The 13,089-nt window shown below is 35.0% G+C and overlaps 1 long non-coding RNA gene across 1 annotated transcript; it reads left to right on the top strand.

Moving 5' to 3' along the window:
• The first annotated feature begins 1,973 nt into the window (after positions 1-1,973).
• LOC144355618 (uncharacterized) lies at positions 1,974-9,526 on the top strand. The gene is made up of 4 exons (XR_014929924.1): positions 1,974-2,059; positions 2,619-2,829; positions 5,245-6,651; positions 8,725-9,526. It is a non-coding gene; the product is annotated as an uncharacterized LOC144355618 (long non-coding RNA).
• The last annotated feature ends 3,563 nt before the right edge of the window (positions 9,527-13,089 follow it).

Genomic DNA, 13,089 nt, shown 5'->3' with positions numbered 1-13,089 from the left:
ACATGAAGTTCAAAAGATCCCCGTACTGGTATGTGTAGATCCATAGACTTGGCCAACATTTCTTAATGTCAAAAACACTGGGAAAGTCATCCACAGTTTACAGCGGGTATGTTGCATTGCCCTTCCAAGATCGACGAACACTTAGTGCCGTGGCATAGCTTGTACAGTCACACATGGGTTGTGGAATATATAAGAACGAACTAAAGCAGTCGCACTACAAGAACAATGTACTAACTTTAACGAGATTATAACCTGACAGATCTCATGAATATTATTTTAAGGTACAACTATTTCGAGAAATCATTTATTAAGAAACACCACAAAAGCACACATTTTCAACATTGATTTTCACCCTGTACAGAAGACTGTACACGCTTTCTACCATACTAAACTATTCGCCAGATTAACAAGTGCAGCAGCTCCTAATACTATAAGTCAACCTTTGAAACTATACAACGTCACCAGTAACTGTTCCCGGTCGGCTCTATGCATCAAGAGGAATTCTAGCTATCTGAATCATGCCCTACAACAACACTGCATACAGAAATGTTGACATTTTCACATGACTGTGAAACTAGACTCTCTGTCGTGCCTAACAACACGAAATTTCGAGTTATGGTTAATTCATGACCTAATTCTGCGCTGACTGGTTGAGAATTGCGTTTTACGGCGAAACATTGTATTCCTGTCCAGCGTTATATTTACAGTACTTTATAAATTACAAAATCAAAACAGATAGATTTCTACAAACAAATTATTCTTAGATAGAAGAAGACAATTCACCTGACTACCTCGCATTTTTCTAAACAATGCTCGACTAGGAACATGTACGTTTACTGATCGCTTATTTGCTCGTTGCATATTTACACTTGATTCAATCATATAACTATGGTTACAATAGACTGCGCTGTACACAGTGGGAACGAACTGGAACAGTGTAGTATTGCGAGTCGGACAACTATTTATGTTAGTCCAGTGATTATTAGATTATATACTTCACCATTCAAATTTTAAGGTGTTTTATAAGGGAACCAATTTGACAAAAACACATAAGAAGGTCAATCAAACCACTAGATAGTGTTAGTAAACATCGTTTCAGTGTAATTATTTAAATTGTATATTGAGATGATTTATTTGGCCTAACCCGAGCCGAAATGAACCACACCATAATCCCCGTGAGATAAGCAGGGTAAATGTCCTATCTAAGCGAGCGCCTAACCAAACTCATTTGAGTCACTGTAAAATTAACAACAAATATTCATCACAAATTATGAGACAAACGTTGCATAGACAACGCATGTAAAGAAACTATTTGGTCCATGCAATATGATTTATGAAACCTTGGCCTAATTTTTGTTTCCATAAACAATGCATATTTGGATTTAACTGGAAAAAATGCCACGCCAAAGCAACCTACCATTAAAGTGGGTGAATAAAATAAAATAAATATGATTAAAATCAGCGAGTTAATTGCTGAGTAATCTTTACGAAAGTGCATGAACACACAGCAATTGTTTCCTTTTTTAGAACGATACCTAATTACGTGTTGGTTTAAAATAATGTTTCTGGTAAAAATAACCATGCATAGTCCTGGTTTAACGCTTGATGTTTTCAGTATTCATAATGTATATGTGCAGCTCATTATAATTATAATGATTTTTCAGTTCTTTGTGATCTCTATGTAATGAATCTATTCTCAAATCAGTGTATGTTTATAAACGCAGTAACCATTGGCTGGATTTCACAGAAAACATTTTTTTTTTATCAAAACGTTTTTTTATTGTTGCTTCGTGATCGCTCTGCAAGGTGGTTTGTGTGAATAGATGGGTTTAGAACAACGTTTTATGTGAAACTGGGCATGAAAGTGAAAGAGTCACCAACCTATTCGTCATCACTTCGTAGAAATCTGTACGCAGGACGTCACACTTCAGAGGAATTTAACCTTTTTTCGTGCGACGTGACCTATGTGACCCGAGACAGAAATTAAATACAGTGGGTATAGAAATCTTTACCTGTATAGTAGAGCACGTGAGAGTCTGACATTTAGTCAACTATGTAGGTGAGTTCAAGAGTAATTACCTCAGTGGCTACTTTTCTCATTATAATGAAATATTAGTTGTTTTTTGATCGAGGGACGGCCATATTAAAGATGTTGTTATGTACATTGTGTTCTGCACGAGTGTAATATTTTGAATAAAGTGTTTGGAAATAACCACCAGTTGTTTTTACATTGTCGTACTGCCATAGTGTAGCATGCCCTTCGAACAAAGCAAGGTTATTGGGATGGTCTTAAGTTACACGCTTTTGTTTGTTCTTACCCAATGTAATATCAAATAAACCATTGAAACTACGTTTCTCCGTTCGCCATATTACTATTGACAATCTATATTTGTTATTTGTATTGTTAGTGTTCATGACGGAAGAATTATATGTGTACGAACTTGTATTGTGAACATTTGATTGTTAAAAAACACATTTGTGAGCTATTTATCAATATAATCAAATTATTATGCAAGAGGACATACACGGATTGTTCAAAGATGAATGACAGTATAACCATGGACGGCGACATGTTTGTATGAAAAAATATTTCAAATTTACTGTTATTTTGTTTGCAGGTGACCACGTATGTGAAACTGGGCATGAAAGTGAAAGTGCCACCAACCTATTAGTCATCATTTCGTAGAATTCTGCACGCAGGAGGTCGCACTTCCTTTTGCGTGTGACGTGACCTAAGTGACTCGAGACCGGAATTAAATACAGTGGGTATAGAAATCTTTACCTGTACAGTAGAGCAAGGCCGAGTCTGACATTAAGTCAACTATATAGGTGAGTTCAAGAGTAATTACTTCAGTGGCTACTTTACTCATTATAATGAAATATTAGATTTTTATCAGGGACGAACATGTTAAAGATATTGTTATGTACGTAGTGTTCCACACGAGTGTAATATGGTGAGTAAAGTGTTCGGAAATAAGCACCGGTTGTTTTTACATTGTCGCACTGCCATAGTGTAGCATGGTGTTCGAACAAAGCCAGGTTATTGGGATGGTCTTATGTTACATGCTTGTGCTTGTCCTAAACCAATGCAATATCAAGTAAACCATTGACACTACGTTTTTCCGTACGCCATATTACTGTTGACAATCTATATTTGGCCAAGGGGTCTTTGATAATATCGGTTTCTTGTAGCCTTGTGAAAAAAAAACAATACAGACACCCATTTAAAACCTTGAAATTATGCCTCTATATTTTTAAGTCGTTTTGGGAAAAAACGGGACACAGTTTATACATTATAACTATATTAATTGTAATTTATATTATGACGCCATCAAGACGGGTAAAATATGTCAAAAACCACGATGACATCCATATGTATTTATCAATGTTGTCTGGTCTTAAATTGTACTGAAGTCACTATCTCAGCTAGACTCTGAGTACGAATATACATATGAACCCACAAATCAGATGGTTAATGTTTGAGTTTCTCGTATTTTCGTATTAAAATTACGATCTTTTTTGAATTCAACACTGTTATTTATTGCTGGTAACCATTCGTTTTCCTCACTATCTAAAATATGAGCTTAACTGTTCCAAACTCAATGTTATTGTCGTCATCAGTGCCGGTGGCACCGGGGGACGGCAGAGGGGCGGTCGCCCACCCTAGAAAAATGTTGAGGGCGTCCTCTCCAAAACAAATCACGCTGAAATCCTTTGTGTCGGTAAATGTGCGTTTTGGAGGGTCAGATCTCACCCCTTCATGCAAAATTTTGTGTCGCCGTCTCTGGTCATACTGTCATTCATCTTGCTGAACAATCCATGTATGTCCTCTTGCATACTAATGTGATTATACTGATAAATAGCTCACAACGATCAAATGTTTACAATAGAATTTCGTACACATTTAACTTCTCCCGTCATAAATACTAACAATACATTAACAAATAGTGACGTCATAATTATTATAATAACTGACAGAAATGTTGACATTTTCACATGACTGTGAAACTAGACTCTCTGTCGTGCCTAACAACACGAAATTTCGAGTTATGGTTAATTCATGACCTAATTTTGCGATTACTGGTTGAGAATTGCATTTTACGGCGAAACATTGTATTCCTGTCCAGCGTTATATTTACAGTACTTTATAAATTACAAAATCAAAACGGATAGATTTCTGCAAACAAATTATTGTTAGATAGAAGAAGACAATTCGCCTGACTACCTCACATTTTTCGAAACAATGCCCGATTAGGAACATGTACGTTTACTGATCGCTTATTTGCTCGTTGAATATTTACACTTGATTCAATCATATAACTATGGTTACAATAGACTGCGCTGTACATATTGGGAATGAACTGGAACAGTGTAGTATTGCGAGTCGGACAACTATTTATGTTAGTCCAGTGATTATTATATTATATACTTCACCATTCAAATTTTAAGGTGTTTTATAAGGGAACCAATTTGACAAAAACACATAAAAAGAAGGCCAATCAAACCACTAGATAGTATTTGTAAACATAGTTTTAAACATAATTATTTAAATTGTATATTGAGATGATTTATTTGGCCTAACCCGAGCCGAAATGAACCACACCTTAATCCCCGTGAGATAAGCAGGGTAAATGTCCTATCTAAGCGAGCGCCTAACCAAACTCATTTGAGTCACTGTAAAATTAACAACAAATATTCATCACAAATTATGAAACAAACGTTGCATAGACAACGCATGTAAAGAAACTATTTGGTCCATGCAATATGATTTATGAAACCTTGGCCTAATTTTTGTTTCCATAAACAATACATATTTGGATTTAACTGGAAAAAAATGCCACGCCAAAGCAACCTACCATTAAAGTTGGTGAATAAAATAAAATAAATATGAATAAAATCAGCTAGTTTATTGCTGAGTAATCTTTACGAAAGTGCATGAACACACAGCAATTGTTTCCTTTTTTAGAACGATACCTAATTACGTGTTGGTTTAAAATAATGTTTCTGGTAAAAATAACCATGCATAGTCCTGGTTTAACGCTTGATGTTTTCAGTATTCATAATGTATATGTGCAGCTCATTATAATTATAATGATTTTTCAGTTCTTTGTGATCTCTATGTAATGAATCTATTCTCAAATCAGTGTATGTTTATAAACGCAGTAACCATTGGCTGGATTTCACAGAAAACATTTTTTTTTTATCAAAACGTTTTTTATTGTTGCTTCGTGATCGCTCTGCAAGGTGGTTTGTGTGAATAGATGGGTTTAGAACAACGTTTTATGTGAAACTGGGCATGAAAGTGAAAGAGCTACCAACCTATTCGTCATCACTTCGTAGAAATCTGTACGCAGGACGTTACACTTCAGGAATTTAACCTTTCTCGTGCGACGTGACCTATGTGAATCGAGATAGAAATTAAATGCAGTGAGTATAGAAAATTTTACCTGCATAGTAGAGCACGTGAGAGTTTAACATTTAGTCAACTGTATAGGTGAGTTCAAGAGTAATTACTTCAGTGGCTACTTTTCTCATTATAATGAAATATTAGTTTCGTATCGAAGGACGGACATGTTAAAGATGTTATGTACATTGTGCTCTGCACGAATGCAATATGCTGAGTAACGTGTTTGAAAATAACAACCAGTTTTTATTTACATTGTCGCACTGCAATGGTGTAGCATGGTGTCCGAACAAAGCCAGGTTATTGGGATGGTCTTAAGTTACATGTTTTGCTTGTCCTTACCCAATACAATATTAAGTAAACCATTGACACTACATTTCTCCGTTCGCCATATTACTGTTGACAATCTATATTTGGCCAAGGGATCTTTGATAACATATTTTTCTTGTAGTATTGTGAAAAAAAAACAATACACACGTTTAAAATATTGAAATTATGCAAGCCTCTATCTTTTTAAGTCCTTTTGGAACTGTTCTAAACTTTTTGGAATCCGTCCTTCCCATAATGTATCCTTGGGAGGAAAAGATGTATAATAATGAAGTTTTTACGAGGATACCTCAAAATATGCACTCAGACAGTACGCCGTCGCATCGACCTCTGCTGCGTGGCAGTCAATACTCCCGCTGTACTGTCTTCGTGAATACTTTGAAGTTTCCTCATAATAACATCAGAGGAGTATGACACGTGGTCAACAGAAAACCACGAAAGTCTACCTTATGTATTATATATAAGAATGTTAACAATGCCCTTCACAAAACAACTAAAATGAAACGTATATCAGCATTACAGGTAAATCGGTTCTCATGTTTGTGCTTGTAATTTACCTGCATCATTTCTACATTCACAATGTGTTTGATAAAGGTTCATCCTCGTGTTTGAATCATAATTATTTTTTGGATTAAGTTAGAGAAAAAAAAGCCCTGTTAGGACAACATAGGTGGCGCCATAATTATTCTGCTGGTGTTAATTATTTTATATTTTATTCTAAAATATTTACGGGTTCTGTTTAGATAATTTTATCAATACATTTATTTTGACATGTGGCTTTGGTAACATATGCAGTCCGAGTGTCCGTGTTTCTGACTTTGGTCGTCGACAACATTGTTTGTATGCTAAAATGTTTTACTGTTATTTTGTTTGCAGGTGAGCACATATTGCGGATTGAATAGATTATGGCATTGGATCAGGTTGGTAGTGCAGTAATTATACAATATATGTTTAGACTTAATGTTATTTGGCGTGATTTGGATGGCTAGGAAAACTCTCATGTTTAGAATATTACCCCCCCCCTGATTTTAACCAAAATAAGTGTTGACGTATTGAGATAAAATACAACCCGTGATGTAAGCATCTGGTACAAATTGTCCTTCGAAGGGGTGCCCTATTGTACACGTGTGATGGAATATCCATCACAACAGGTTATTTCTCGTATGACAGCATCAAAAGGCAGGATACTGGTTTAAAGTCAGGGTACAGTTTACAGGTCACAGGGCATCTATTGTTTGATTACAAAACTCTTAAATTACTTTTACAAGCTTACATTATATACCTCACCATTAATATTTTATGATGATTCATATGGGCGTGAGATTAAAATTTCGTTATGATTGTTTTTTTGTTTGTTTTTTCATCTTATATCCTCGATCATATTTTTACTTTTATTTTATTATTACAATATATTATTATAATTTTATCGTTATTATATCGTTTGACCATGTTTACATAATCATTTCTGAATTGTTATATCTTTATTACATAATTATTTAGAATTTTTGTCATATTATTTCATGATTTGAACGTTATTATATCATTTGTTGATCTTTTTAGATTATTTCAACAATATTCTATCAATATTTGGTAATTAGTGAGACAAGTTTACTTCATTTGTCTATTGTGTGACATTTCAAATGCCGATGTCATTATTCCTCAATTATTTGGTGATTATTTCATCGTTTCTTATTGTTTATTGTTATATTTATTTTGATTGCTGCATTATTGTTCCTTCGTTTGTACATTATTTACATATTATCATGTCTTTATTTTAACCTTCTTTCAACATATCAAACTTCATTTGTTATTATTTTTTGGCATCTTTTACATCAGCAAACCTTTATCCATCAAAATATAAGATGTCATAAGGTGCGTATCATTCAGCCATGTGATACAATGTTAATCTGAACAAAGATGGTATTAGTAAAAACAATTATCAGGCATGAAATTTCCATCAGCATTCTCTGAATTTAATTCTGTTAAAATAGTTAATTAACATGTTTAATAATTTCACTGCTACTGGGTACATTTATTTGCAGTAAATTGTATACAATCATTATAGCTTTTCAAGTTTGTGTGTCTCATGATGTAGGAACAATTAAAACTTAACTACTTTAATAATTTAAATTATATTGAAGAAGAAATAAAGTGTGAACGTACTAATTCATATGGTGACGTAGACCGTGTTTGTCGTAGATATGAGCTGACCGTACACTATGAAAAAAAATTAGACGAAGCATTGAAAGTGTATATTCTAACTTCAATGGAGAAGTTTAATTGATTATTTATGCTGTGCATTCAACTATACGCATGTTGTTTTTCAGTATGCCCCTCCAGAAAAATATTGAACTACACCATGATGGAACACGAATTGAAAAACTGACTAAAAGAACTTATTTTTGCGAGATTGAACATCTTTCAAGTTGCATTGGTACAGTTCGAAACCTCAACACACCCTCCCTGTTTGGTTCATATATGCAAATTATGTGTATTTTTACTAATCTACGTAAGATATCAAGGTTAATAAACAAAATATCTCAGTATTTTAAAAACTCAAGAATACTCAATTGATGGATTTATTGTTTACATAAGGGACAAATAAATGTTCTCCATTTTAAATTAGTATTACAAGATCAAGATCAAATTCTGTCTTCAGAGTTTTGTTTCCCCATTAAGTATCGTTTAACTAGATTCTCAGCATGACGAAGTTGACTCATTGTTCCACTGCCTCTTAAGACACCATCATTTCACTTCTTTTTACATGTGATAGGCTGATCGTCATCAACAACATGTATTTCTTTCTATTCGCGTTGTTCACTAATATGCTGAGTAATTGTCGTTGGGAAAACTAAAACAATACTATTTAAACTTAAAGTGATTGTATGGGATACTGAGTCATTGTCAGTAATTAATGGATAAATAAATAATAGCACAAAATATGGACATGTTTTAAAGCACATATTTTTGACATTGATTTCCACCCTGTACAGAACACTGTAGACGCCTTCCAACGTACGTTATCAATGCTGCAGTTCTGCGATGCCGTTCTCTGCTGAGTTCAGCAATTACTTCAAGGGCGTGTTCGCCGACTGACTACTGCAACTAAACAGCTGAACCATAAGGTGCGTGAACATCGCCGACTGACTACCTCAACCATATGACCAGAGAATTGCAAGGTGCGTGGACATCACCGTCTCAAGTACGTATTTCTACGTAGCCGTCCTGGCGTTAGTGTATTTCCGCGTTACCGTAGCCGAAGGTGTTTATTATGGAACTGACTGTATTCACGAATTGAGCTAAAGTGTTTGCGTACATATTTGTAATTATATTGAATCCTTATGATCTGTATTTGCATGACAGTATATTGTATTTGATCAACTACTTTAATGGGCAAGCATTCCGTATAATTGTATATTTCTATTGACCTGAGATATTGTGCTGTTTCCGAAGCCACTGTTTAAATATAGTACTATTTGTTGTAGCGATTATTGTGGTGTTTCTGCAGCCACTGTTTAATTAATTGAATTGAATTGAATTGGAGTTCGTTGTTGTAAAACCCAGCTGTAGTCTGGTGTTAAGATAATATATTCATGGAATGTTCAGAATGCTTGACCTTAGTTTGTAACGAATTGAATGCAGTGTGAATGCCGGTAATAGTATGTATGCTGTATTTGACCAATATTGAAATTATAGCACTTTATTGTATGTAACTTGTATACTGTACAATCCAGTGATACCTCGTGAGCACACTATCTACATTTATACGAATACAATATTTAGTTCTGATAACAACTTGTTTTGTGTCGTTTCTTGTTGCGATTCCCTTGTTTGAGTTGGGGTCAACGGCAATATTCGTGTCTGACCGACTTGCGATTCAAAGTCAGCAGTAACACTAGCTAACATGCCCTACAATAACACTTAACACAGAAATTTTGACGTTGTTACTTGACTCCGTCGTGCCGAACGACACCAAATTCCGAGTTATGGTGACTTCCAAGACCTAATTCTGCGATGACTGGTTGAGAATTGCGTTTTACGGCGAAACATTGTATTCCTGTCGAGCGTTATATGTACGGTAGAAAAAAGTACAAAAAAACGGGTAGATTTCAGCAAAGAAAATATTGTTAGAACGAAGAACACAATTCACCTAACTACCTCACATATTTGGAAACACGACGTGATTTAGAACATGTACGTTTACTTATCTCTCATTTACTGTTAATAATGTTAAAAGAAATTTTGACATTGTTACTTGACTCCGTCGTGCCGAACGACACCAAATTCCGAGTTATGGTGACTTCCAAGACCTAATTCTGCGATGACTGGTTGAGAATTGCGTTTTACGGCGAAACATTGTATTCCTGTCGAGCGTTATATGTACAGTACAAAAAAGTACAAAAAAACGGGTAGATTTCAGCAAAGAAAATATTATTAGAACGAAGAACACAATTCACCTAACTACCTCACATATTTGGAAACACGACGTGATTCAGAACATGTACGTTTACTTATCTCTCATTTACTGTTAAATAATTACACAAGTTAAATCATATATGGTTAGATAAAGTAGTAGCCATAATGATGTAGCTTCGGTACACGCACCTGTCGCATGAACCAATATTATAGACAGCGCTGTACATAGAGGGAATGAACTGGAACAGTGCTGCAATTGCGAGTCTGACAACTAGTTATGTTTGTCCAGGAATTATTTCCATTTTTTATGTCGTATATTAGTTGAAATATTAGTTATATGTCGAACCAACCCAGACTTCACTAGGTGACCGCTAAATGTGAATAACCCTTTGTGATGAAAAGTCGTCGTCACTTCGTAGAAATCAATATTTATTTTGTGATGTTAAAATTACGCGTTATCTTAGGTAATCGATCGATAGTATTGGTAGCGCTGTGTACAATAACTGGATAATATTACCATCCTAGGTGGTCGCTAAACGTGAATAACTTTTGTAATGGAAAAATACGAGTTACATAATACAATAACAGCAGATTCAGTTGTACCATTTTTGCACTGCTGAAATCGGCTGATCTGGCTAGTTTCTAGTTTAAATATGTGCTTTACTAGTGGTTTTGACTAGGATCCTAGAAAATATGGAATTTCTAATTTCAATCATCACAGAACAGACATAAATTGAATATTAAGGAAACGCCCATATAAATGACCCACAAGCTAAAAGATTATGGATGTGGCAAATGTCTTGTTCTGTCACATGATTTGATCGATGACACATTAGTTACAATATTGGGAAAATTGCTAATGGAGACGTTGTAGTAATCTGCAAAACAGCAAAATACATACTAATACCGAGTAGATTTATGTGGCTTAATACAGCTCCACCACACCATAATCCCCATCTTGCTGTTGAAAGTCTATAGTTTGTTGAGAGGTCTATGTTTGTCAAGGGGTTCGTGATCGTCTGTACTTTGTTACAGTAACTACATTCAAATAGATTCAAGTGTACCTTTCGCCCATCTTTACGGCAACTAAGCGAGCGCCTAATCAAACTTTAGTTCACTTGGGTCAATTATTTCAGAAAATTCACTGTAAAATCACCATAAATATTCATCACAAATTATGAAAGAAACATTGTATATTAACGCACCATTTCAAATACCCAAGTTTGACTGAAATCAGACAACGCAAAATATCTGGACCATACAATATGTAGATGTGATTTTATGAAACCTTGTCCTAGATTTTGTATCCATAAAAATACATATTTGGATCTAAATGTTAAAAAATACCGTACCACGGCAACCCACCATGTGTGATGTTCGTTCCTAGTATGAATCAGCAAATTGTTCTAGTGGGCGAAACGTAATTCGTTTAAAATGATGTTCTTTGTGGAATAACCACGCATAATTTTGGCTTAGCGCTTAGATATCGTAAACATTGCCTGGATTTCATAGAATTACTATTTAAATGTTCACTCTGCAAGGTCTGTGTGAAAAGTATGAATTCAGAGCACGCTTAATATAGAACAGAACGTCAAATCACAAGAGCCAGTCGTATGTGAAACAATTAGTCATCATGTCGTAGAAATCTGCACACGTGACGCTAACATTACACGAATTTAACTTTGGGGCAGAAAATACGGCGTGTATAGAAATCTGAAGCGGGACAGTAGAGTAGTTGCGAGTCAGACTTAAAGGCGAGTCCAAGACCAATGACCTCAGTGTCTAGCGTTCTTACTATACACAAATTACTTATTTTATCGGGTTACCTGTTAAAGATAGTGTACATTGTATTATGCACAAGGGTAAGGTGTTTGGATATAATCACTATTAGTTTTGTAATTGTAGCCGTGGTGTAAGTAATATATTGACGAGTTGAAATTGGCACACAAGTAGATGTTTAAATTTTCTTTCATAACAGCAAGACACACAAGTGAAAAAAAAGGTTTTCTCAAAACAATTTTCATGTTAAATCCTATTATTATACATCTGTCACCGTTACGCCATAAGTTACAGCGTGCCGTAATTTTCCGGTATTTTACGGGGTATTTTTACCATATTAGGAATTCGAACATTGAATGACTACGCGTAAGCGTCCTCTAATAATAAAAAGAAACATAGCCGCCACTAGGGTTTGACCGGACTCCACACAAAGACAAAATGGCCGCCAGTCAGCAAGTTTCAATCCGATCTGAAATATCGCCAAGATCAAGTTCTGGAATGCTAGATGTGCTTGATTTTTAGCCCAAAAGTTGCTGCCATTAGATATGGCACTAGAACTGCATTCATTAAAATAAAATGGCCGCCAGTGGTCATTTTAAATTGGATCTGAAAAATAAAATGATGTGTATCAAGGTCCCATAAATTGATCTGCATATGTATAATATTATGTATGACGTATGTCTGAAGTTTGATTGTCATTTATCCTGTCATGTCTAAGATACAGGTCCGGACTCACGCACGCACGCACGCACGCATGGACACACGGATGCATGTACGTACAAATATCAAAAATAAGTTCCCGTTTTCGGACTGAATCCGAACGTGGACTAATAATGAGATTTTTACAAGGATACCTCAAAGTATGCAATCAGAGAGTACAGTCATCAATCGATACTGCCGCTTTACTGTGTTCGTGCTTACTTTGAGGTATCCTCGAAATAACCTCATATTATTAAATTTATTAACAAATTTATTTAACAAAGTTAAAATTTAGTACAAAGTAGATTTTTGAATTCACTTTCATAAAACAACAGGATAAACGTGGCACACGCTTGGTATAGTGAGCACATCTATTTTTATCTATTATATCTGATCACTGATAATATCAATCTACGTTATGTTCTCTGTGTGTGACACAATGTCATTCAATATCATGGAAGTAT

The sequence above is a fragment of the Saccoglossus kowalevskii genome, chromosome 7 (genome assembly GCF_978046115.1).
Source record: "Saccoglossus kowalevskii chromosome 7, keSacKowa6.1, whole genome shotgun sequence".
In the NCBI taxonomy this organism is placed as follows: Eukaryota; Metazoa; Hemichordata; class Enteropneusta; family Harrimaniidae; genus Saccoglossus; species Saccoglossus kowalevskii.
This window is presented reverse-complemented; position numbering and strand designations above follow the sequence as displayed.